Genomic DNA, 26,478 nt, shown 5'->3' on the forward strand with positions numbered 1-26,478 from the left:
CTGTTGTTTTAATTTAATTGTTTTAATTCGCCTTTGTTTTGTTCAGCGCTTTGTGATTTCTATCTGGAAAAAGTGCTTTATAAGTGCTTTGGGACGGCGTGGCGCAGTGGCCGTGCGCAACCCGAGGGTCCCAGGTTCAAATCCCACCTAGTACCAACCTCGTCACGTCCGTTGTGTCCTGAGCAAGACACTTCACCCTTGCTCCTGATGGGTGCTGGTTGGCGCCTTGCATGGCAGCTCCCTCCATCAGTGTGTGAATGTGTGTGTGAATGGGTAAATGTGGAAGTAGTGTCAAAGGGCTTTGAGTACCTTGAAGGTAGAAAAGCGCTATACAAGTACAACCCATTTATTTATTAAATGTACTTACTCAACCATACTAATTTTCTGTACTATATAGTACAGACTGTTTTTATAATTAAATCCTTTTTTTTTTAAATCGGAAAAATTCGAAATGAGCTGATTGTGATAACTTCTGTCCAGCTGTTGTAACTTGTTTTATTATTACATTTCTGAGTTAACTTATTTGCTGGCCTTTGCTCTCAGTGCTGCTGGAGGGATGGCCAAGTGCAACGATATGAACATTTTACATCACGGTTATTGTGACCACTATTAAAACTGCAATTATAATTGCAATGTTGCTGTAATCTTGACTAATTGAATAATGAGCTCGACAATTTTAAATATCAGTATTGGTATAATCAATACTGCCTCTGTAACTACTTTGTATTGGATCGGGACTCAATTTGTTGTGATCGCTTAAAACTTAAGTACCTTCAAAAAAAAAAAAAAACTAAAAATTATCGCTTTGTGCATTTCAACAGAAGTCTAGACAGAAACATGTTACAACAGATAGTAACCAGATATTAAAAGTAAATGAACAAGTGTATTAGTAACTATTTTGAGGAAAAAAATGGCTGCAATGCAATGGCTCCTAACAGCTCAGTTAGGAGCCATTGCAACAAGTTTTGAAATGTTTCTATTGTTATTTACATACCAAATGATATATTGTGATGTATGCAATGTATGCTGTACATCACATTGTAAACATTAACCATTTTAGGCCGTATCGCCCATACCTCATGTCAACTGACGAATTTGAAAGTGGTATGTGTTAGATCAAACTCTAGGTGTTAGCATAGTGCAGTAGCAGAAAATATGTCATATTAATTACAATATTATTTTGCTGGGATGCAACCACTTTTATGGCGGCACATCATTTCTTTATATCTAGTTGGGATATGAATTAGACACAAATGAATGAAAGACAATGTTGGAAATATTCATGTTTGAGTAACTACTGTATTTGATGGATGTCGCTGCAGCACTTTGGTTATGTAGGAAAAAAAATTTTGTTCCCAGATTTTTTTTGCTGCTTTACTGCTCTAAATTTGCCTCAGTTTCTAGGTCACACCATGTAATGCAACATCAAACATGAATAATTACTCTAGGCTGCGAAAACTCTGTATCTTGTTAGCGTCAAAGTTTTACATCTAACAGACAGCTTAAAAGGAGCGATATATAGTACTTTCATGTCAAGTCATCATTAAATGGCCCTGATATGACAAAAGCCATTAATAAATCAGGTTCTTTTCGAGTAACTCTATAACTAGTAACAGTAGTTCAGCCGGGATATGTTCATTTCAAAACTGGATTTACAGCCTCTTGTTATTGTTTTCACTTGATGCCCCGCCGTCTACCGTTTGACCAATTAGAAAGTCAATGAGTGCGTCACATCCAAGTTGCCAGGTACGCACCGCCATCTTCATCTAGCTACTGCCACTGGTAACGTTACTAAACATGTCAGACCTTAGTACAGCTAAAAGGCCATGTTACGATTCTCAACTTATTCATGACAAAGCCAGGAACAAAAAAGAGGGTTTGTATCCTTTGAAAGATAGAGACGATTGAAGTCAGAGAAATTTTTTTTCTTCTGATGCCAAACTTGATAATTTTCTCTTTGATAGGTAAGAAAGGCATTTACCGCATTTTTCGGACTATAAGTCACAAATTTTCTCATATTTTTGCCAGGGGTGCGACTTATACTCAGGAGCGACTTATGTGTGAAATTATTAAAACATTACCGTAAAATATCAAATATTATTGTTTAGCTCATTCACGTAAGAGACTAGACGTATAAGATTTCGTGGGATTTAGCGATTAAGAGTGACAGATGGTTTGGTAAACGTATAGCATGTTCTATATGTTATAGTTATTTGAATGACTCTTACCAAAATATGTTAGGTTGACATACCAGGCACGTTCTCAGTTCGTTATTTATGAGTCATATAACGTACACTTTTTCAGCCTGTTGTTCACTATTCTTTATTTATTTTAAATTGCCTTTCAAATGTCTATTCTTGGTGTTGGGTTTTAGCAAATAAATTTCCCCCAAAAATGCGACTTATACTCCAGTGTGACTTATATATGTTTTTTTCCTTCTTTATTATGCATTTTGAGCAGGTGCGACTTATACTGCGATAAATACAGTAATCGATATCAGAGTGATTAGGTCAATATTTTTATTGTATTATTATTATTATAATCAGTTGTTGGTTAATGTTTACAAATTCAGTGAGTAAGGCCTTGGACACCTCCTCTCTGAGCTGCTACCTTACCGTGGTAGAGGAGTTTGCGTGTCCCAATGATCCTAGGAGCTATGTTGTCTGGGGGCTTTCATGCCCCCTGGTAGGGTCTCCCAAGACAAACAGGTCCTAGGTGAGTGATCAGACAAAGAGCAGCTCAAAGACTTCTATGGAATTACAACAAAATGAACTCAGATTTCCCTCGCCCGGACGCGGGTCACCGGGGCCCCGCTCTGGAGCCAGGCCCGGAGTTGGGGCACGATGGCGAGCGCCTGGTGGCCGGGCCTGTCCCCATGGGGCCCGGCCGGGCACAGCCCGAAGAGGCAACGTGGGTCATCCCTCCAATGGGCTCACCACTCATAGGAGGGGCCATAGAGGTCGGGTGCAATGTGAGCTGGGCGGCAGCCGAAGGCAGGGCACTTGGCGGTCCGATCCTCGGCTACAGAAGCTAGCTCTTGGGACGTGGAACGTCACCTCACTGGGGGGGAAGGAGCCTGAGCTAGTCCGCGAGGTAGAGAAGTTCCGGCTGGATATAGTCGGACTCACCTCGACGCACAGCAAGGGCTCTGGAACCAGTTCTCTCGAGAGGGACTGGACCCTCTTCCACTCTGGCGTTGCCGGCAGTGAGAGGCGACGGGCTGGGGTGGCAATTCTTGTTTCCCCCCGGCTTAAAGCCTGCACAGAGTTCAACCCAGTGGACGAAAGGGTAGCTTCCCTTTGCCTTCGGGTGGGGGGACGGGTCCTGACTGTTGTTTGTGCTTACGCACCAAACAGCAGTTCAGAGTAACCACCCTTTTTGGGCACACTCGAGGGAGTACTGGAAAGTGCTCCTCCGGGTGATTCCCTTGTCCTACTGGGGGACTTCAACGCTCATGTTGGCAACGACAGTGAAACCTGGAGAGGCGTGATTGGGAAGAATGGTCGCCCGGATCTAAACCCGAGTGGTGTTTTGTTATTGGACTTTTGTGCTCGTCACAGATTGTCCATAACAAACACCATGTTCAAACATAAGGGTGTCCATATGTGCACTTGGCACCAGGACACCCTAGGCCGCAGTTCCATGATCGACTTTGTAGTTGTGTCATCGGATTTGCGGCCTTATGTTTTGGACACTCGGGTGAAGAGAGGGGCGGAGCTTTCTACCGATCACCACCTGGTGGTGAGTTGGCTGCGATGGTGGGGGAGAATGCCGGACAGACCTGGCAGGCCCAAACGCATTGTGAGGGTCTGCTGGGAACGTCTGGCAGAGGCTCCTGTCAGAGAGAGTTTCAATTCACACCTCCGGGAGAACTTTGAACATGTCACGAGGGAGGTGCTGGACATTGAGTCCGAGTGGACCATGTTCCGAACCTCTATTGTCGAGGCGGCTGATTGGAGCTGTGGCCGCAAGGTTGTTGGTGCCTGTCGTGGCGGTAATCCCAGAACCCGTTGGTGGACACCAGCAGTGAGGGATGCCGTCTAGCTGAAGAAGGAGTCCTATCGGGTTCTTTTGGCTCATAGGACTCCGGAGGCAGTGGACAGGTACCGACGGGCCAAGCGGTGTGCAGCTTTAGCGGTCGCGGAGGCAAAAACTCGGACATGGGAAGAGTTCGGGGAAGCCATGGAAAACGACTTCCGGACGGCTTCGAAGCGATTCTGGACCACCATACGCCGCCTCAGGAAGGGGAAGCAGTGCACTATCAACACCGTGTATGGTGCGGATGGTGTTCTGCTGACTTCGACTGTGGATGTTGTGGATCGGTGGAGGGAATACTTCGAAGACCTCCTCAATCCCACCAACACGTCTTCCTTTGAGGAAGCGGTGCCTGGGGGAGCTGCAGTGGACTCTCCTATTTCTGGGGCTGAGGTCGCTGAGGTAGTTAAAAAGCTCCTCGGCGGCAAGGCCCCGGGGGTGGATGAGATCCGCCCGGAGTTCCTTAAGGCTCTGGATGCTGTGGGGTTGTCTTGGTTGACAAGACTCTGCAGCATCGCGTGGACATCGGGGGCGGTACCTCTGGATTGGCAGACCGGGGTGGTGGTCCCTCTCTTTAAGAAGGGGGACCGGAGGGTGTGTTCCAACTATCGTGGGATCACACTCCTCAGCCTTCCCGGTAAGGTTTATTCAGGTGTACTGGAGAGGAGGCTTCGCCGGATAGTCGAACCTCGGATTCAGGAGGAACAGTGTGGTTTTCGTCCTGGTCGTGGAACTGTGGACCAGCTCTATACTCTCGGCAGGGTTCTTGAGGGTGCATAGGAGTTTGCCCAACCAGTCTACATGTGCTTTGTGGACTTGGAGAAGGCATTCGACCGTGTCCCTCGGGGAGTCCTGTGGGGAGTGCTCAGAGAGTATGGGGTACCGGACTGTCTTATTGTGGCAGTCCGCTCCCTGTACGATCAGTGTCAGAGCTTGGTCCGCATTGCTGGCAGTAAGTCGGACACGTTTCCAGTGAGGGTTGGACTCCGCCAAGGCTGTCCTTTGTCACCGATTCTGTTCATAACTTTTATGGACAGAATTTCTAGGCGCAGCCAAGGCGTGGAGGGGTTCCGGTTTGGTGGCCACGGGATTAGGTCTCTGCTTTTTGCAGATGATGTAGTCCTGATGGCTTCATCTGGCCGGGATCTTCAGCTCTCACTGGATCGGTTCGCAGCCGAGTGTGAAGCGACCGGAATGAGAATCAGCACCTCCAAGTCCGAGTCCATGGTTCTCGCCCGGAAAAGGGTGGAGTGTCATCTCCGGGTTAGGGAGGAGACCCTGCCCCAAGTGGAGGGGTTCAAGTACCTAGGAGTCTTGTTCACGAGTGGGGGAAGAGTGGATCGTGAGATCGACAGGCGGATCGGTGCGGCGTCTTCAGTAATGCGGACGTTGTATCGATCCGTTGTGGTGAAGAAGGAGCTGAGCCGGAAGGCAAAGCTCTCAATTTACCGGTCGATCTACGTTCCCATCCTCACCTATGGTCATGAGCTTTGGGTCATGACCGAAAGGATAAGATCACGGGTACAAGCGGCCGAAATGAGTTTCCTCCGCCGGGTGGCGGGGCTCTCCCTTAGAGATAGGGTGAGAAGCTCTGCCATCCGGGAGGAACTCAAAGTAAAGCCGCTGCTCCTTCACATCGAGAGGAGCCAGATGAGGTGGTTCGGGCATCTGGTCAGGATGCCACCCGAACGCCTCCCTAGGGAGGTGTTTAGGGCACGTCCAGCTGGTAGGAGGCCACGGGGAAGACCCAGGACACGTGTGGGAAGACTATGTCTCCCGGCTGGCCTGGGAACGCCTCAGGATCCCCCGGGAAGAGCTAGACGAAGTGGCTGGAGATAGGGAAGTCTGGGCTTCCCTGCTTAGGCTGCTGCCCCCGCGACCCGACCTCGGATAAGCGGAAGATGATGGATGGATGGATGGAGGCCTTGGACACATTTTGATGGCAAAAACCAAAGGATTTAGATGAGCGTTTTTTTTTCTTCTTCTAGCTACTGAGTTTATAGTACTAATGAAGAAGAAACTAAGTTAAATATTGTGTTGATATTGTTGAACTGACAATAGCATTCATAAATGACATAAAAAAATGTACAGTTAATACATGTGATCGGTAATGGTATTGGCCAATCTCCCCCATGGATGATCAGTATCTGAATCAGCAGCATAAAAGAACTGTTTATATGTAACTATTTAAGGAATAATTTCCCTTGTCGATCATTAAGTTTGTCTAAGTCAAGTAAATAAATGACTAAAAAGTATATTTTAAGTTCATGCCGACGTTGATTACTGTAAACCTGATTGTTATGTTGACTCAGCTCCACTCATGACATATTTAACAGAAGCAACATCTTCATATATTTTAAAAACTTGTTTGCTTTCATGGAACTCTATGTTAACTTTTAAAATAGATCCATCTATCCCAGGGGTCACCAACCTTTGAAACCAAGAGCTACTTCTTGGCTACTGATTAATGCGAAGGGCTACCAGTTTGATACACACGTAAATAAATTGCCTGAAATAGCTAATTTGCTCAATTCACCTTTATTAAATAAATCTATATATATTAAAAAATGGGTATTTCTGTCTGTCATTCCGTCTTACTTTTTTTTTCCTTTTACGGAAGGTTTTTTGTAGAGAATAAATGATGAAAAAAACAGTTAATTGAACGGTTTAAAAGAGGAGAAAACACGAAAAAAAATAAAACAAAAATTTTAAACATAGTTTATCTTCAATTTCGACTCTTTAAAGTTCAAAATTCACCTGAAAAAAATGAATAGAAAAACTAACTAATTCGAATCTTTTTGAAAAAAATTAAAAAATTATTTATGGAACATCATTAGTAATTTTTCCTGATTAAGATTAATTTTAGAATTTTGATGACATGTTTTAAATACGTTAAAATCCAATCTGCACTTTGTTAGAATATATAACAAATTGGACCAAGCTATATTTCTAACAAAGACAAATCATTATTTCTTCTAGATTTTCCAGAACAAAAATTTAAAAAGAAATTCAAAAGTCTTTGAAATAAGATTTAAATTTGATTCTACAGATTTTCCAGATTTGCCAGAATATTTTTTTTGAATTTTAATCATAAGTTTGAAGAAATATTTCACAAATATTCTTTGTCGAAAAAACAGAAGCTAAAAAGCAAGAATTAAATTAAAATGTATTTATTATTCTTTACAATAATAATAAAAATATATATACTTGAAAATTGATTGTCAGGAAAGAAGAGGAAGGAATTTAAAAGGTAAAAAGGTATATGTGTTTAAAAATCCTAAAATCATTTTTAAGGTTGTATTTTTTCTCTAAAATTGTGTTTCTGAAAGTTATAAAAAGCAAAGTAAAACAATAAATGAATTTATTTAAACAAGTGAAGACCAAGTCTTTAAAATATTTTCTTGGATTATCAAATTCTATTTGAGTTTTGTACCTTTTAGAATTAAAAATGTCGAGCAAAGCGAGACCAGCTTGCTAGTAAATAAATACAATTGAAAAAATAGAGGCAGCTCACTGGTAAGTGCTGTTATTTGAGTTATTTTTAGAACAGGCCAGCGGGCGACTCATCTGGTCCTTACGAGCTACTTGGTGACCCCTGATCTATCCATATTGGAACTATTTCCACAGGCGAGAACATTACATGTAAGCAACATTTTTTTCACTGGACCTCCTGCTAGGAAGGCGCTTGTTTTCCCACGAAACGCTTAAGTCCAAGGCGACAGCAACCAGACGTGACGTCATATCAAAGTCAGCTATTTGTAATGTTTACAAAAAGCAAAAAAAATCCATGGCCAACTACTGGCCTGGTATGCAAATCGCAGAGTCTTGCAGGTCAATGTCCATGGAGACCACCAAATAAAAAAACAGTTTTTATACTAGGTTGTTTTCGTACTTAAAATGGTAATAGTTAATTTTGCTGGCGAGCACTCCATCCTGAATGAACTCCACGAAAGCTTTTTTCCAGATGAGTCCGTGGTTTCCCCCCTTGCTGGTTTTCCTCAATGAGGGAACATAATTCATAGCGCTTATGTGAAGAAACGACAGTGATGTAACACGTGCCTTGACACAAACTGTTATTAGGCTTTAAAAAGTGGCCTGTTTTTTCCATTAGGACTTTAGGAATAATCGACGACCCGGTCGGTCCTCGTTGCTCTTCCAGAGAACAATCTCCACGCTGACGAGTATGGGAATGATTAAGAGTTTAAATTACAAGGTAAGGTTCTTGTTGCCTAAGGTGAACAGCAGTTTGCACGCTAGTTGTCCTCTTTAAGCATGTTTTGTTCTTTCAACAGCTTGTTCCTATTTGTTTGCTTCGACTCGCAAAGAAAAGCACTCCGCCAGGGTGGCCATTGGTGGATACCGGGGGTCAGCAACCCGTGGCTCTAGAGCAGGGGAGTCCAGAGTGCGGCCCGGTGGCCATTTGCGGCCCGCAGCTAATTGTTTACCGGCCCCCCACACAGTCTGGAAATGCTATTGCAAAAATAGAAAAGAACATTAAAAACATTAGAATGAGGTGAAATCTAACGAGAAAAACTTGCAATGTTGGCCAGGCAGGCCGTTTTTTTTTCTTTTGCCATTATTTTACCATGTAAAAACCATCTTTACCAAGAATTGATTGACATGGACCCCGACTTAAACAAGTTGAAAAACGTATTGGGGTGTAGAGATGCGTGGATAGGCAATTATATCATGCGCAACCGCATTACCAAAGTCGTCATCCACCCGCCGTCTACCCGAACCAACATTTTATCAGAACCGCAACCGCCCGCCACCCGCCCGTTAAAATACATCAGAGGTCGGCCACCTTTACCACTCAAAGAGCTATTTAAACCCGTTTCACAGAGTAAAGAAGACAATGGGAGTCGCTAACATTCTAACGAATATCCAATGGTGTTCATCCTGATGACAAGAATAAGGGAGTGATGTGAAACCATTGCCTTTGACACCTTCAACAACATCCATCCATCCATTTTCTACCGCTTATTCCCTTTTGGGGTCACGGGGGGCGCTGGCGCCTATCTCAGCTACAATCGGGCAGAAGGCGGGGTACACCCTGGACAAGTCGCCACCTCACCGCAGGGCCAACACAGATAGACAGACAACATTCACACTTACATTCACACACTAGGGCCAATTTAGTGTTGCCAATCAACCTATCTCCAGGTGCATGTCTTTGGAGGTGGGAGGAAGCCGGAGTACCCGGAGGGAACCCACGCATTCACGGGGAGAACATGCAAACTCCACACAGAAAGATCCCGAGCCTGGATTTGAACCCAGGACTGCAGGACCTTCGTATTGTGAGGCAGACGCACTAACCCCTCTGCCACCGTGAAGCCCCCTTCAACAACATCTACAAACCAATTGTTAGTACAGCAACATGTTGTATGCAGCTTCCGTAATCACACGTACAAGATTGAAAGGCATACTGGGTGATACAGAGTACACTGATGGTTGTGATATAAACAATTTTAACACTCTTACAAATATGCGCCACGCTGTGAAGCCACACCAAACAAGCATGACAAACACATTTAGGGAGAACATCCTCACAGTAACACAACATAAACGCAACACAACAAATACCCAGAATCGTTTGCATCCGTGACACTTCCTGAATATATTTTACACCCCCGCGCCCCCAACCTTGCCCACCTTACCGACGCACGGGGGGCGGTTTGCTGCTAGCTGAGTGTATAAAATAGTCAGGAAATCTCATGGATGCAAAGGATTCTGGGTATTTGTTGTGTTGCGTTTATGTTGTGTTACTGTGAGGATGTTCTCCCGAAATTCGTTTGTCATTTTTGTTTGGTGTGGGCTTCACAGCGTGGCGCATATTACTAAGAGTGTTAAAATTGTTTATATCACAACCATTAGTGTACTCTGTGTCACCCAGTATACCTTGCAGTCGTGTGCGTGTGTCTGCGAAAGCCACACACAACATGTTGCTGGACTGACAAGCAGATCGTACATGTTGTAGAAGGCGTCAAAGCCAGTGGCTTCATAGCACGCCCTAATACTTATTAATTAGGTGACTGCCGGCAGTCATTCTAGAGGATGTTTGCGTCTCCTATTTTCTTCTTCGTTTGTGACACGTGTCCTAAATGGCTCTTTGTATGGTAAAGGATACCGATCCCTGAACCATGTATATCAAATATTTCCGAATGGTTCAACCGCCACCCGCCCGAATCTAATTAAAATCTATTTTTTCGTCATGTCACCCGCCCGACCCGCGGTTTATCCGCGTACTCCGCGGATGAGACCGCAAACCGCGCATCTCTATTGGGGTGTTACCATTTAGTGGTCAATTGGACGGAATATGTACTGTACTGTGCAATCTACTAATTAAAAGTTTCAATCAATCAATTTTTTTTTTTTTTTTTTTTTGCCATTGCTCAAAAAAAAAAAGACAAAAAAATCCATGCTGTAATGAATGATTTTCAAAGCTCCAAATAGTTCAATTATTTCACTTTAAAATGTTTTATGTGGTAAATATTGCATATATTGTGTAGTTGCCATATAAAAAAATCATCGTTTTCTTTGACAAAAGAGCATAAAACAAACAAAATAATAGTTTAAACGTAAAATCAACAGATATATCTGAAGTTGATCTTGTAATGTAAGTGTTGAAAGTTTAAAAAAAATTTTTAAATAAAAAAGTAACACTTTGTGAGTGGGGCACCTTTTGTATCCCAAATATATTTAATGGTATTTTATTTATCTTTTCACTGTGATTACTCAAAAATAATAAATAAATTAAAATCAATGGTGTCCTGCATTATTGATCTTTTAGGGCTCTAATTACTAAATACTGCATATTTCAGTTTTAATATTAAAAAAAACAAAGGTTTTTTTGACAGAAATGCCATAAAACCTTTTTTTTTTTTTTAAAGTTGATATAAAGATTTACTGTAAGCGTTAAATAAAAAATAATAATAAAAATGTGACTTATTTTTAACATTTTATTAACTGAGACCCTTTATGATCCCCGGGGCCCCTAAAGGTAAAATACATTTTAAAAATACAAATATTTTGTTACGGTTTGAAAATGAAAAATATCAAAATGGCCCCCACATCCTTTGATTTTCCGTGTGCGGCTCTCAGTGGAAAAAGTTTGGACACCCCTGCTCTCTTCAGCGCCGTCCTAGTGGCTCCCTGGAACTTTTTCAAAGATGTGTGAAAATGGAAAAAGATGAAAAAAAAAAAAAGAAGTTCTTTGTTTTACTATGGTTTCTGTCGGAGGACAAACATGACATAAACCTTAATTGTCAGAAATCCCATGAAACATACAGGTAATTCACTAGTGAGAGTATTTGGTAAGCACTATTTTGTCCTACTAATTTAACACAATCCTTGAACTCATCGTAGTTTGTTTACATGTACAACTTTCTCCGATGCTGCCACAGAAAGTGTTATATGCCACTCCTTCTTTGTCTCATTTTGTCCACCAAATGTTTAATGCTGCACAAAAGGTGAGCTTTGTTAATCCAATTGATTTTCTGGAGTGCTTATCAGGCATATTTGGTCAATCCATAACTGCAAGCTAATCGATGCTAACATGCTATTTAGCCTAGCTAAATATACATATTGCATCATTATGCCTCGTTTATAGGTATATTTGAGCTCATTTAATTTCCTTTACTTATGTCCTCTGTGTATTTTATTTATATTTTTGCATGTCTCATGGCACACTATCTGTTTGTAATATTGCCTGTGGTGTTTGTGTGCCATATTGTTCCAGACCACAGCAAATATTACCCAGCTTTCAAAGATTGTAATAAATCCTCTAGAAAAAGACAACCTGCTGTTTCCTTAAGCTTGGACAGACACATCTTTACCTTCGGCCAATAAAAGCCAGTATTTTCCAGAAGTTATCTCATCCTGTGAGAAGCCTCCATTTTACTAACGATTTCCAATGTTGCAAAAATGTGTAGAATAAAAATTAAAATACGACATTTCTGTCAACAGAGATGTGGTTCAGCCTTTGATAGTAGGCTAATATAGCTATTATAGACACTTACATCATGCGTTGCCTTCATTATAACACTTAAATAAGGCTTTTATTTTTTTTGCGGCTCGAGACAGATTTCTGTTTTGTACTTTTGGTCCAATATGGCTCTTTCAATATTTTGGGTTGCCGACCCCTGGTGTATACTGTAAAAGCAAAAGCAAAATTGTGGAAAAAACTGTCTCTGTTCAAATACTTACAGTAGCAACAACAACACTGACAGCAAAGGTTGTAACATTGTGTTTCAAATTTCCTCAAATGTTTGCATATACAGTGGGGCAAAAAAGTATTTAGTAAGCCACCGATTGTGCAAGTTCTCCCACTTAAAATGATGACAGAGGTCTGTAATTTTCATCATAGGTACACTTCAACTGTGAGAGACAGAATGTGGACAAAAAAATCCAGGAATTCCCATTGTACGAATTTTAAAGAATTTATTTGTAAATTATGGTGGAAAATAAGTATTTGGTCAAGCATTCAAAGCTCTCACTGATGGAAGGGGGTTTTGGCTCAGAATCTCACAATACATGGCCCCATTCATTCTTTCCTTAACACGGATCAATTGTCCTGTCCCCTTGGCAGAAAAACAGCCCCAAAGCATGATGTTTCTACCCCCATGCTTCACAGTAGGTATGGTGTTCTTAGGATGCAACTCAGTATTCTTCTTCCTCCAAACACGACGAGTTGAGTTTATACCAAAATGGATACATGGATGATACAGCAGAGAATTGAGAGAATGTCATGTGGTCAGATGAAAGCAAAATAGAACTTTTTGGTATAAACTCAACTCGTCGTGTTTGGAGGAAGAAGAATACTGAGTTGCATCCCAAGAACACCATACCTACTGTGAAGCATGGGGGTGGAAACATCATGCTTTGGGGCTGTTTTCCTGCTAAGGGGACAGGACGATTGATCCGTGTTAAGGAAAGAATGAATGGGGCCATGTATCGTGAGATTTTGAGCCAAAACCTCCTTCCATCAGTGAGAGCTTTGAATGCTTGACCAAATACTTATTTTCCACCATAATTTACAAATACATTTTTTTTAATTCCTACAATGTGAATTCCTGGATTTCTTTTTCACATTCTGTCTCTCACAGTTGAAGTGTACCTATGATGAAAATTACAGACCTCTGTCATCATTTTAAGTGGTGGCTGACTAAATACTTTTTCGCCCCACTGTGATTACTAGTTACTTGGGATGCGGCGATGGATCGGCCTACGTTCAGTTTCAGACGATTTTTGAGTAAAAAAATGTGATCGCTATTGTCATTTGAAGTCTTTTAATGCCAATCCCAAATACCGATCCCCTATGGCTGACACTGTATTAAATGTATAATAGACTGTTTTTATATTATTCACATGTGAATAATGCTGTATAATAGACTGTTTTTATATTATTCACATGTGAATAATGCTGTATAATAGACTGTATTTATATTAGTCACATGTGAATAATGCTGTATAATAAACTGTTTTTATATGATTCACATGTGAATAATGCTGTATAATAGACTGCATTTATAATATTCACATGTGAATAATGCTGTATAATACACTGTTTTTATATTATTCACATGTGAATAATGCTGTATAATAGACTGTATTTATATTCTTCACATTTGAAATAATTTTTTATAATAGACAGTATTTATATTTTCCACAAGTGAATAATTCTGTAGAATAGACTGTATTTATATTATTCACATGTAAAAAAAATACCTAAGTTTTTATTGTTTTTTGTGAGCGAACTGTGGTGCTGAATTTCCCCCAGGGATCAATAAAGTACTTTCTATTCCAATCTATTCTAAATCCAACTGGGTAGTTTTTGGTGGGAACACAGGGAGAACTTTATTTACCCAGGTAAATGGGAACGTTTCTGAACAAATTCCTGCTGTGGATAAGAGCCTTATGTTTACATTTTCACACTTGGCACTATTTTGTTTCACTTTACTGAGCTTTTTTTTATTTTTATATTCCTTATTTTTGCACCTTAATTTTAAGACGTTATTGTTAAGGGTCCAATGTGATTTTAAAATTTAGTTTTCATTTTTGCTTTCCTCCTCTCCAAGGTTCTCATAGTCATCATTGGCACCGACGTCCCACTGGGTCATTATTGTCACCGATGTCCCACTGGGTGTGAGTTTTCCTTGCCCTTATGTGGGCCTACCGAGGATGTCGTGGTGGTTTGTGCAGTCCTTTGAGACACTAGTGATTTAGGGCTATATAAGTAAACATTGATTGATTGATTGATTGATTTACTGTTCTCCATGGTTGTGTTGACATTTTCTTTCCTTTCAGCCTTGATAGCTGAGGGAATTATAATCAGAGGAAGGTTACATTTCAAATAAAAATGTTTACATTTAAATATGTTTTTCTCCAAATTCTTGTTTTCAAAAGGTCATAAAAAATATCGATAGCAAGTGATATTAAAAACTCCTATTGTTTTAGGCCAGTTTTAGGCCACGTCGCCCAGCCCGAGTGTCAGCTTTGTCACAGTCAGTACATGACACTCAAAGAGGACAGCTCGATCAATAAAGTGGTAAGTGTTGATACCAAAGGTAGTGTTAGAAGACGATTGATACTAGAGTGATTAGATCTTTTTTGTTGTTGTTTTTTGTCATGTTTCCGAATTCAGGGAAAAAATCCCTGGATACCAGAAGACTTTGAGGAAAAAAAAACAAAGAATTAAGTTAAAGTACCAATGATTGTCACACAAACACTAAGTGCAGCGAAATTATTCTTTGCATTTGACTCATCACCCTTGATCACCCTCCTGGGAGGTGAGGGGAACAGTGAGCAGCACCGGTGGCCGCGCCCGGGAATCTTTTTTGGTGATTTAACCTCCAATTTCAACCCTTGATGCTGAGTGCCAAGCAGGGAGGTAATGGGTCCAATTTTTAAAGTCTTTGGGTTGACTCGGCCGGGGTTTGAACTCACGACCTACCGATCTCAGGGCGGACATTTAGCAATTTAAATGACAATCCATTTAAATGACACCCATTCCTCCATTCATTTTATACCGCTTGTCCCAATTGACGTCGAGAGGGGTGCTGAAGCCTCACTCAGCTGCATTCGGGCAGAAGGCGGGGTACACCCTGGACAAGTCGCCACCTCACTCCAATAGCGATTCTACTACTGCTAAAAAAATTAGATGTTTTTAAAACTTTTGACCAGTATTGTATGTATTTGTCCAGTTAAATACAATTAAACTTATTTTAAATATCTTCCCAATATGGGGTTGGTTGACACTATGTGTTATGATCCGCTACTTGGATCATGGCATATTCTGGTTTTGTTCTGTTCTGTATTACATCTGGTTAGTTTGTCTTCCTTAGTTCCTGGTGGCACTTCCTGTTTTGTTTCCGTTGCCATAGTAACGTATTGCGTCACCTGACTTCTGTCTTTCTCGCGCACCTGCCTCCTAATTTCTGTCGCTATTTAAGACTGCCCTGGTTTGTCATTCACTCTCTCAGTCTCAATTTGCTCTTGATGCAACAGGTGACGTCGCTATCCCGCATTGTGGTAAATACCTTTCGAACTCGATTAGCTTCCACGCTATTTGTCTGTTTATTTCCCTAGCTCACAGGCTAGCGTCTTTTGTTCCTTCTAGCTCACATGCTAGTTCTGTTGGTTTTGGCTATAGTGCCTTTGTGCAAGTGTTTTTGTTCTTAGTTTGTTCTTTAGCATAAATAAATTATTTCTTACCTTTACGCTGTGTCTTATCCGACTACCTCATTGAGAGAACGCAACCCCTTCACCGCAATACCAGCAAACCGTCACATGTGTCTTGGACAGTTGAATATGTCGGTTACATTGAGTTGGAAAAATAAAATATGACGCATTTCAAGCCAACGCCTTAAAGCTACTTTGTATCATCGGCTTTTTCATCAAAAAATGTTACACGGCTACCAACGGCTACCATTTGTTACCATAAGGGGTTTGAACTGATTCAACAAATAAACGTCTCCATTTGTGATGATTAGAAGTATAACTTTGTAAAAAAAAAAAATTGCAGTGCGGCCCACGTAACCTGACTCATGACTGTCAATCACGGCTGTCTCGTGGGCAGGCACACGGCCGCCGAGCGTGCACACACAAAAGATAGCTTTGAGAAGAAAATAATTTAATAACGGACTCGATGCTTGTTGTAATCCTGTTACTCTGTGAGTGAAATCGTAGGCTTTTCCAAACGCTGCTTTTGCAACCAGTGGTGTGCCGTCAGGGCCAGGGAGGCCTTCTCTGCTGGCTGAACATTACAAGAAATCATAATTAAAGATAAAAGTAATTTTTATTTACTTTCCCTAAATATCTAAAAGTACTTATATTCTCTTCATGTCATATTATGCTCCTTCCAGCGCTGTTGTTTTTAGGTCATAGACTTTTCATCCAATCAGAAATCAACTAGCTTAGGTGGCCAAAAACCAACGGCATGTCTTTGTGGCACATGCACGTATTGTGAGCAAACAGACACTGAACTATATGTATTATTTTGAGTAATGGGATGCTTTTTATGACGCAAGGTGGTGGCTATCATGAAAACTTTGCAAAAAGAAAGCATCTAACACTCAGCACACGGTTATCATAACTTGTGAGAGGAGCCCTTAAAAAAACAACACAGTGTCTATGTTGCGCATGCGTCTATTGAGAGCACACACTCATTGGACTTAATGATGTATTTTGAGTAATGTGTGGCTTTTTATGACGCAAGGTGGCGGTTATCATTCCTAACTTGGGAGAGGAGACAAAAACAACAAACAGCATGTGTATATTGCACAAGACTGTATTGTGAGTAAACGCTCATTGGATTTTATGGATTACTTTGAGTAATGTGTTGCTTTTGAGGACGCAAGGTGGTGGCTATCATGAATAATTTGCAAAAAGACACCATACTACAATCACCACACGGATATCATGAATAATTTATGAGGAGCTGTTAAACACAACCACAGTGTCTATGTTGCGCATGCGTGTATTGGGATAACATACTTATCAGGTTTTATAAATTATTTTGAGTAATGTGTTGCTTTTTATGATGCAAGGCGGTGGTAATCATGGCTAACTTGGGAGAGGAGACAAAAACAACAAACAGCATGTGTATATTGCACAAGAGTGCATTGTGAGTAAACGCTCATTGGATTTTATGGATTATTTTGAGTAATGTGTTGCTTTTTATGACGCAAGGTGGTGGCTATCATGAATAACTAGAAAAAAAACACCATACAAGAATCAGCACACGGTTATCATAAATAACTTTTGAGAGGAGCCCTAAAAAAAAACCACAGTGTCTATGTTGCGCATGTGTGTATTGTGAGCAAACACTCATTAGGCATTTGACTGTGTGGATTATTTTTGAGTAATTTGTTGCTTTAGATGGCACAAGGTGACAGTTTTCATGAATAATTTGCGATAGGAGACCATTAAAACAAAACGGCATGTCTTTGCGGCACATGCGCGCATTGTGAGCAAACACACATTGGACTTGATGGATTATTTTGAGCAATGTGTTGCTTTTTATTACGCAAAATGGTGGCTATCATTAATAACTTGCAAAAAGAGACCATACAACAATCAGCACACGGTTATCATAGATAACCTGTGAGAAGAGCCCTTAAAAACAAACACTGTCTATGTTGCGCATGTGTGTATTGTGAGAAAACACTCATTGGACTTTATAGATTATTTTGAGTATTTTGTTGCTTTTTATGATGCAAGGTGGTGGCTATCATGTATACCTTGCAAAAAGACACCATACAAAAATCAGCACATGGTTATCATAAAAAACTTTGGAGAGGAGCCCTTAAAAACAAACACAGTATCTATGTTGCACATGTGTGTATTGTGAGCAAACACTCATTAGGCTTTTGACTGTGTAGATTATTTTTGAGTAGTTTGTTGCTTTTGATGGGACAATGTGACAGTTTTCATGAATAATTTGCGATAGGAGACCATAAAAACAAAACGTCATGTCTTTGTGGCACATGCACGTATTGTGAGCAAACAGACACTGAACTATATGTATTATTTTGAGTAATGGGATGCTTTTTATGACGCAAGGTGGTGGCTATCATGAAAACCTTGCAAAAAGAAAGCATACAACACTCAGCACACGGTTATCATAACTTGTGAGAGGAGCCCTTAAAAAAAACACAGTGTCTATGTTGCGCATGCGTCTATTGAGAGCACACACTCATTGGACTTAATGATGTATTTTGAGTAATGTGTGGCTTTTTATGACGCAAGGTGGCGGTTATTATTCCTAACTTGGGAGAGGAGACAAAAACAACAAACAGCATGTATATATTGCACAAGACTGTATTGTGAGCAAACACTCATTGGATTTTATGGATTACTTTGAGTAATGTGTTGCTTTTGATGACGCAAGGTGGTGGCTATCATGAATAATTTGCAAAAAGACACCATACTACAATCACCACACGGATATCATGAATAATTTATGAGGAGCTGTTAAACAACCACAGTGTCTATGTTGCGCATGCGTGTATTGGGATCACATACATATAAATTATTTTGAGTAATGTGTTGCTTTTTATGATGCAAGGCGGTGGTAATCATGGCTAACTTGGGAGAGGAGACAAAAACAACAAACAGCATGTGTATATTGCACAAGAGTGCATTGTGAGCAAACGCTCATTGGATTTTATGGATTATTTTGAGTAATGTGTTGCTTTTTATGACGCAAGGTGGTGGCTATCATGAATAACTAGAAAAAAAACACCAGACAAGAATCAGCACACGGTTATCATAAATAACTTTTGAGAGGAGCCCTTAAAAACAAACACTGTCTATGTTGCGCATGTGTGTATTGTGAGCAAACACTCATTGGAGTTTATAGATTTTTTTGAGTATTTTGTTGCTTTTTATGGGACAAGGTGACAGTTTTCATGAATAATTTGCGATAGGAGACCATAAAAACAAAACGGCATGTCTTTGTGGCTAATGTGCGTATTGTGAGCAAACACACACTGGACTTTATGGACTATTTTGAGTCATGTGTTGCTTTTTATGACGCAATGTGTTGGCTATCATGAATAACTTGCAAAAAGACACCATACAACAATCAGCACATGGTTATCATAAATATCTTGTGAGAGGAGCCCTTAAAAACAAACACTGTCTATGTTGCGCATGTGTGTATTGTGAGCAAACACTCATTGGACTTTATAGATTTTTTTGAGTATTTTGTTGCTTTTTATGAGGCAAGGTGGCGGTTATCAAGCCTAACTTGGGAGAGGAGACACAAACAACAAAAAGCATGTATGTAATGCTCAAGAATGTATTGTAAGCAAACGCTCTGTGGATTGTATGGATAATTTTGAGTAATGTGTGGCTTTTTATGACGCAAGGTGGTGGCTATCATAAATAACTTGCAAATCAGCACACGGATATCAAGAATAACTTATGAGAGGAGCCCTTAAAAACAAACAGTGACTATGTTGCGCATGTGTGTATTTTGAGCAAACACTTATTAGGCTTTTGAATGTAGAATAGAATAGAATACAATAGAAAGTACTTTATCGAATGTGTGGATTATTTTTGAGTAATTTGATGCTTTTTATGGCGCAAGGTGACAGTTTTCATGAATAACTTGCGATAGGAGACCATAAAAACAAACGGCATGTCGTTGCGGTACATGCGTGTATTGTGAGCAAACACTCATTGGACTTTATAGATTATTTTGAGTAATTTGTTGCTTTTTATGACGCATGAATAACTTGCAAAAAGACACCATACAAGAATCAGTACTAGGTTATCATAAATACCTTGTGAGAGGAGCCCTTAAAAACAAACACAGTGTCTATGTTGCACATCTGTGTATTGTGAGCAAACAGTCATTTGGCTTTTGACTGTGTGGATTATTTTTGAGTAATTTGTTGCTTTTGATGGCACAAGGTGACAGTTTTCATGAATAATTTGCGATAGCAGACCATAAAAACAAACGGCATGTCTTTGCGGTACATGCGTGTATTGTGAGCAAATACTCATTGGACTTTATAGATTATTTTGAGTAATTTGTTGCTTTTTATCACGCATGAATAACTTGCAAAAAGACACCATACAAGAATCAGTACTAGGTTATCATAAATACCTTGTGAGAGGAACCCTTAAAGACAAACACAGTGTCTATGTTGCGCATCTGTGTACTGTGAGCAAACACTCATTGGGCTTTTGACTGTGTGGATTATTTTGGAGTAATTTGTTGCTTTTGATGGCACAAGGTGACAGTTTTTATGAATTATTTGCGATAGGAGACCATAAAAACAAACGGCATGTCTTTGCGGTACATGCGTGTATTGTGAGCAAACACTCATTGGACTTTATAGATTATTTTGAGTAATTTGTTGCTTTTTATCACGCATGAATAACTTGCAAAAAGACACCATACAAGAATCAGTACTAGGTTATCATAAATACCTTGTGAGAGGAACCCTTAAAGACAAACACAGTGTCTATGTTGCGCATCTGTGTATTGTGAGCAAACACTCATTGGGCTTTTGACTGTGTGGATTATTTTGGAGTAATTTGTTGCTTTTGATGGCACAAGGTGACAGTTTTCATGAATTATTTGCGATAGGAGACCATAAAAACAAACGGCATGTCTTTGCGGCACATGCGTGTATTGTGAGCAAACACTCATTGGACTTTATAGATTATTTTGAGTAATTTGTTGCTTTTTATCACGCATGAATAACTTGAAAAAAAGACACCATACAAGAATCAGTACTAGGTTGTCATAAATACCTTGTGAGAGGAACCCTTAAAGACAAACACAGTGTCTATGTTGCGCATCTGTGTATTGTGAGCAAACACTCATTAGGCTTTTGACTGTGTGGATTATTTTTGAGTAATTTGTTGCTTTTGATGGCACAAGGTGACAGTTTTCATGAATTATTTCCGATAGGAGACCATAAAAACAAAACGGCATGTCTTTGAGGCACATGCGTGCATTGTGAGCAAACACAAACTGGACTTGATGGACTATTTTGAGTAATGGGATGCTTTTTATGACGCAAGGTGGCGGTTGCCATGCCTAACTTGGGAGAGGAGACAAAAACAACAAACACCATGTATATAGTGCACAAGACTATTGAGAGCAAACGCTAATGGCATTTTATGGATTATTTTGAGTAATGTGTTGCTTTTGATGACGCAAGGTGGTGATTGCGAGAGTAGACCATCAAAACAAATCAGCATTTAGTAAAGGCAGATGTTATTTCATTGTATATGTGTCCCTAATGTTGTGGTCAGTGAACCTCAGCAGGTTTAGGTGACCTTCTCACCAGACAATGTGTATTTTTGAGGTGGACTTCCTCTTTTCTCTCACAATGTTAACAAAAGGAGACAAACAGCATGTCGGCAACAACATTAAACAGACTATTACTGAAATAGAAACGCCACAAGTCGCTGCCAATATGTTGTCAGTTAGCTGCACACACGTGAATTAGCGTGCGCGTTAACGCTGGGACCAAAATCAACAATTCTTTACACAACTTTGTAAAAAAAAATAAAAATAAAAGTGAAGTGACCGTATATTAACATTAAAACGTGTTCTTACCTTGCATTGGCGATGTTTTAGCGTTGTTAGTAAACGATGCAAGGAAACGTGAAGAAGCAATAAAAAAAACAAGCGAAAGTTAAAACGAACGTTGGCGCGGATCATACCAATATTGAGCACCGTTCGTTTTAACGTTTAAAATTAAATTAAATCATAAAACAGCCTTTTAAATGGTGTCTGTCACTTGAAAATAACTACATTGTATTCCGTTAATGTAAAAAATTGTATCTTCAACGTCTGTTTTCTTTGTATAATTCAAAAGAGCAGTGAGTCTCTTCCCCTCCATTATTCACACGTTGGTAGAGTCCGGGTCCCTCATTGGTCAGTCTGACCTTCCCTCAATCGAAAATCGTTTCCTTAGCAACCACGTACGCAACGTGCCTATTTGGCGGCCATCTTAGTAAGGGCCATTTCCCATTGAATGCAGTGCAATACTATGTGTTATAATCAGGGGTCGGGAACCTTTTTGGCTGAGAGAGCCATTCAAGCCAAATATTTAAAAAAGTATTTCCGTGAGAGCCATACAACTTTTTTTTTCTTTTTTTTTTTTAACACTGAATACAACTATATGCGTGCATTTTTAAGAAAGACCAACATTTTTAGAGTATAATAAGTTTCTTATTCTTTTTAATAACATTGTTATTCTGAGGCTAGCCAAAAAAAGAATAAAATACTTCTTACCATCAATGCGACTTCTTGAACAGGTGCGGTAGAAACCGGATGGATGGATGAAAATGCATGAGAATGTTTTATATTTTGAACGTTATTTTTGATACTGTGATTTCCAGTGGATTTATTCATTATTTATCGTGTTAAGCAATGTCAGGTAAAATTTATCTGAGAGCCAGGTGCAGTCATCAAAAGAGCGACATCTGGCTCTAGAGCCATAGGTTCCCTACCCTAGAGTTATATATAGCAAATAAATCAGAGCTTGCTTTTTTCTTAATCGATTTTCATGCAGTTCACCTTATTCAGGGTTATAGATAAACCTATGGATAACGGAGACATACATAATAGTCTCCTTTTCAGGTGAGAGAGGACGCTAAAGGCCGTACCTTTAAAAGGCCTACTGAAATGAGATTTTCTTATTTAAACGAGAATAGCAGGTCCATTCTATGTGTCATACTTGATCATTTCGCGATATTGCCATATTTTTGCTGAAAGGATTTAGTAGAGAACATCGATGATAAAGTTCGTAACTTTTGGTCGCTAATAGAAAAGCCCTGCCTTTACCGGAAGTATGTGCGCGTGACGTCGTGAGTTGCAGGGCTCTTCACATATTCACATTGTTTATAACGGGAGCCACCAGCAGTAAGAGCAATTCGGACCGAGAAAACAACAATTTCCCCATTATTTTGAGCGAGGATGAAAGATTTGTGAATTAGGATATTAAAGTGAAGGACTGGGGAAAAAAAAAAAAGAAAAAAAAACGACGGATGTGATTACACACATTTACTAGGATAATTCTGGAAAATCCCTTATCTGCTTATTGTTTTAATAGTGTTTTAGTGAGATTTTAAAGATTGTAAAAGATTGTAAAGACATACTTCCAGGTCAGATGGCTGCGGTGAACACGAAGTGTCTCAGAGAGAAGCCAAGGAGCCAAACTCACAGCTGCCGCAGGACGACGAATAATCCAATGATGTCTCCGGTAAGTTGTATATCACAATTTCCCCATCCAAAAACATGCTGGTTGACGTAGAGAAAACATGTTCGCTTGACCGCTCTGCTTCACAACAAACAAAGAAACATCGGCTGTGTCTCGGTGCTAAAGACAGCTGCAATCCACCACTTTCCACCAACAGCATTGTTTTTTATAGTCTCCATTATTAAATGAACAAATTGCAAAAGATTCAGCAACACAGATGTGCAAAATACTAAGTAATTATGCGGTTAAAGCAGACGACTTTTAGCCGCGAGTAGTGCAGCTGCTAATATTTCCTGAAAGTCCGTGACGTCACACGTACACGTCATCATTCCGCGACGTTTTCAACAAGAAACTCGCGGGAAATTTAAAATTGCAATTTAGTAAACTAAAAATGCCGTATTGGCATGTGTTGTAATGTTAATATTTCATCATTGATATACAAGCTATCAGACTGCATGGTCGGTAGTAGTGGGTTTCAGTAGGCCTTTAAGGCACGTCCCCAATATTGTTATCCGGGTGGAAATCGAGAGAAATTCGGGGGAATGGTTTCACCGGTCGATTTTCGAGAGGGGCACTGAAATTCGGGAGTCTCTCGGGAAAATCGGGAGGGTTGGCAAATATGTCTTCTAATACTAATCAAATAACATCCCGGGGGCCATGGATAATTCGACCAGACCTGGCACGCGGGCCTTGACTTTGACACATAGGCACTATATCAGGGGTCTCAAACTCAATTTACCTGGGGGCCCACTGGATGCAGAGTCTGGGTGAGGCTGTGCCGCAAGAAAAGATTTCTTAAAAAAATATTTTTAAATGTCTTCATTTTTATTTTCAACACAAAATAAAATCAAAATATAAATGAACAAAATGAGAATTAAGTAATGTAAGGCAATGCAAATTAAACAATAATTTTAAAAAAATAACGGTTTGAATTGGTCCAGGTTACTGGAGACTGTTATTACTGACGGACAGGTGTCACGGTGTGACTGCAGCCAGGCACGTAAGAAAACCCTCGTTTCCATGGCTACGTTTCTGTCGCCGGGGGGAAGGGAGGGGGTTGCTTACCGTGGAGTTTACAGGTCGGTAGCATCGGGCTAACATCACAACTAACGCTCCACCCAGCGACTCTCTGCCGGAGTATCAGCGCTGGGGTCCAGTGCACCACAGTTTTGTAATGTCGCTCGGCCCTTCTGCGGAGTGCTACGGAAGCTACCGGAACCACACGTCTCCCCGGCCCGGACCGTTTACAGCGGCGCCGGGGGAAAGGCGCGTGAGGGTCTAGTGAAAAAGCGGCAAAACGTTTCTCTCCTTGCATCACGCAAGTGAGGTCTGTTCGGCCCTGGGGAGCCACATACCACACCATGATTGGTAGATTCCTTCAGCTCCGCACACAATGCTGTCAAGCGCCATTCATATAAAACTTGCGGGCCGCACTAACATTAAACTTTCATATTAAGGTGGGGGGCCGCAAAATAACATCTACCGGGCCGCAATTGGCCCGCGGGCTGCATGTCTTAGACCCCTGCAATAGATAGAGCCTTTGCACCACAAGTTTGAGAATGACTAGTCTAACAGTTTGTTGTTCTTCAGTAAAAGCTTGTTACATGTTAAAATGTGGTGTTTTTAAGAGACTTAAAATGGAATTTAAAGGCCTACCAAAATGAGATTTTCTTATTTAAACGGGGATAGCAGGTCCATTCTATGTGTCATACTTGATCATTTCGCGATATTGCCATATTTTTGCTGAGAGGATTTAGTAGAGAGCATCGACGATAAAATTCACAACTTTTGGTCGCTAATAAAAAAGCCTTGCCTTTACCGGAAGTAGCGGACGATGTGCGTGTGACGTCACGGGTTGTAGGGCTCCCCACATCTTCACATTGTTTACAATCATAGCCACCAGCAGCTAGAGCGATTCAGACTGAGAAAGCGACAATTTTTGCCCATTAATTTGAACGAGGATGAAAGATTTGTGGATGAGGATAGTGAGAGTGGAGGACTAGAAAGAAAGAAAAAAAAGGCGATCGCAGTGGGAGCGATTCAGATGTTATTAGACACATTTACCAGGATAATTCTGGAAAATCCCTTATCTGCCTATTGTGTTGCTAGTGTTTTAGTGAGATTATGGTACCTGAAAGTCGCAGGGGTTTGGCCACGGGTGTAGTGACCGCCAGTGTCTCTGTCGGAGGAGGTAATAGTCGCCGCAGCAGCTGCAGGAGGACGCAGGCTCCACTCATAACTACGGTAAGAGCCGACTTATTACCACCATTTTCTCACCGAAACCTGCCGGTTGACATGTGGTCGGGATCCATGTTCACTTGACCGCTCTGTTCCATAGTAAAGCTTCACCTTCGGGAATTTTAAACGAGGAATCACCGTGTGTTTGTGTGGCTAAAGGCTCAAAGCTTCCCACCTCCATCTTTCTACTTTGACTTCTCCATTATTAATTGAACAAATTGCAAAAGATTCAGCAACACAGATGTCCAGAATACTGTGTAATTATGCAATTCAAGCAGACTACTTATAGCTTGGATCGGGCTGGAAAATAATGTTTGCTACAACCCGAGACGTCAACACGACACTTTGCGGGAAATTTAAAATTGCAATTTAGTAAACTAAAAAGGCAGTACTGGCATGTGTTGCAATGTTAATATTTCATCATTGATATATAAACTATCAGACTGCGTGGTGGGTAGTAGTGGGTTTCAGTAGGCCTTTAAACTAATTCCAATGGGGAATATTGATTTAAGTTATGAGTATTTTGGTTTATGAGGACCATAACTGTAATAGAGTACCACAGTATATCTTTATTTATTATTTCATGTATTGCTGCCGTGATTACAGTAGTCGACAAAGAGAGTGATAGCTTTTTAACACAGGGTCAAACTTCTTAGTGTTTTTTTGGTTTGATTTAACAACCGTCTTACCTTTACGATGGACCATCTTAACTTTTAAACGTTTCCACACATTCCTCCGTGAAGTTGTCAGTCCTGGGATGAGGGGGTCCATGGGGGGGGGGGAGCTTGCTGTGATGGCAAACAAGCTGTGTGAGGATGAGCTCATGTTTTGGCAACACGCTGTTTTAATGAACTAATTCAGCATAAGCTCACACGCACACAGGAGTCTTCCCATGAGGACGAGCTGCTTGAAACGTGTCGAAAAGTAGAGCCGACTCGTCTGCACACTCTAGGTGTTGATAAGCGCCAGCTGAAGC

The 26,478-nt window shown here is 40.6% G+C and overlaps 1 protein-coding gene across 2 annotated transcripts in view; it reads right to left on the reverse strand.

The window, feature by feature from the left end:
* Positions 1 to 26,210, reverse strand: part of wu:fa11c10 (protein FAM110B) — a 96,510-nt gene extending 70,300 nt beyond the window's left edge. The window contains exon 1 of one of the 2 annotated variants that reach the window (XM_061902726.1): positions 26,192 to 26,210. The gene's annotated coding sequence lies outside the window, so the exon portion shown is untranslated. Of the gene's footprint in view, positions 1 to 21,616; positions 21,707 to 26,191 lie in introns of those variants that run through there. The other variant, XM_061902725.1, reaches the window with a different exon arrangement.
* Between the last annotated feature and the right edge of the window lie 268 nt (positions 26,211 to 26,478).

The sequence above is a fragment of the Nerophis ophidion genome, linkage group LG06 (assembly GCF_033978795.1).
Source record: "Nerophis ophidion isolate RoL-2023_Sa linkage group LG06, RoL_Noph_v1.0, whole genome shotgun sequence".
In the NCBI taxonomy this organism is placed as follows: Eukaryota; Metazoa; Chordata; class Actinopteri; order Syngnathiformes; family Syngnathidae; genus Nerophis; species Nerophis ophidion.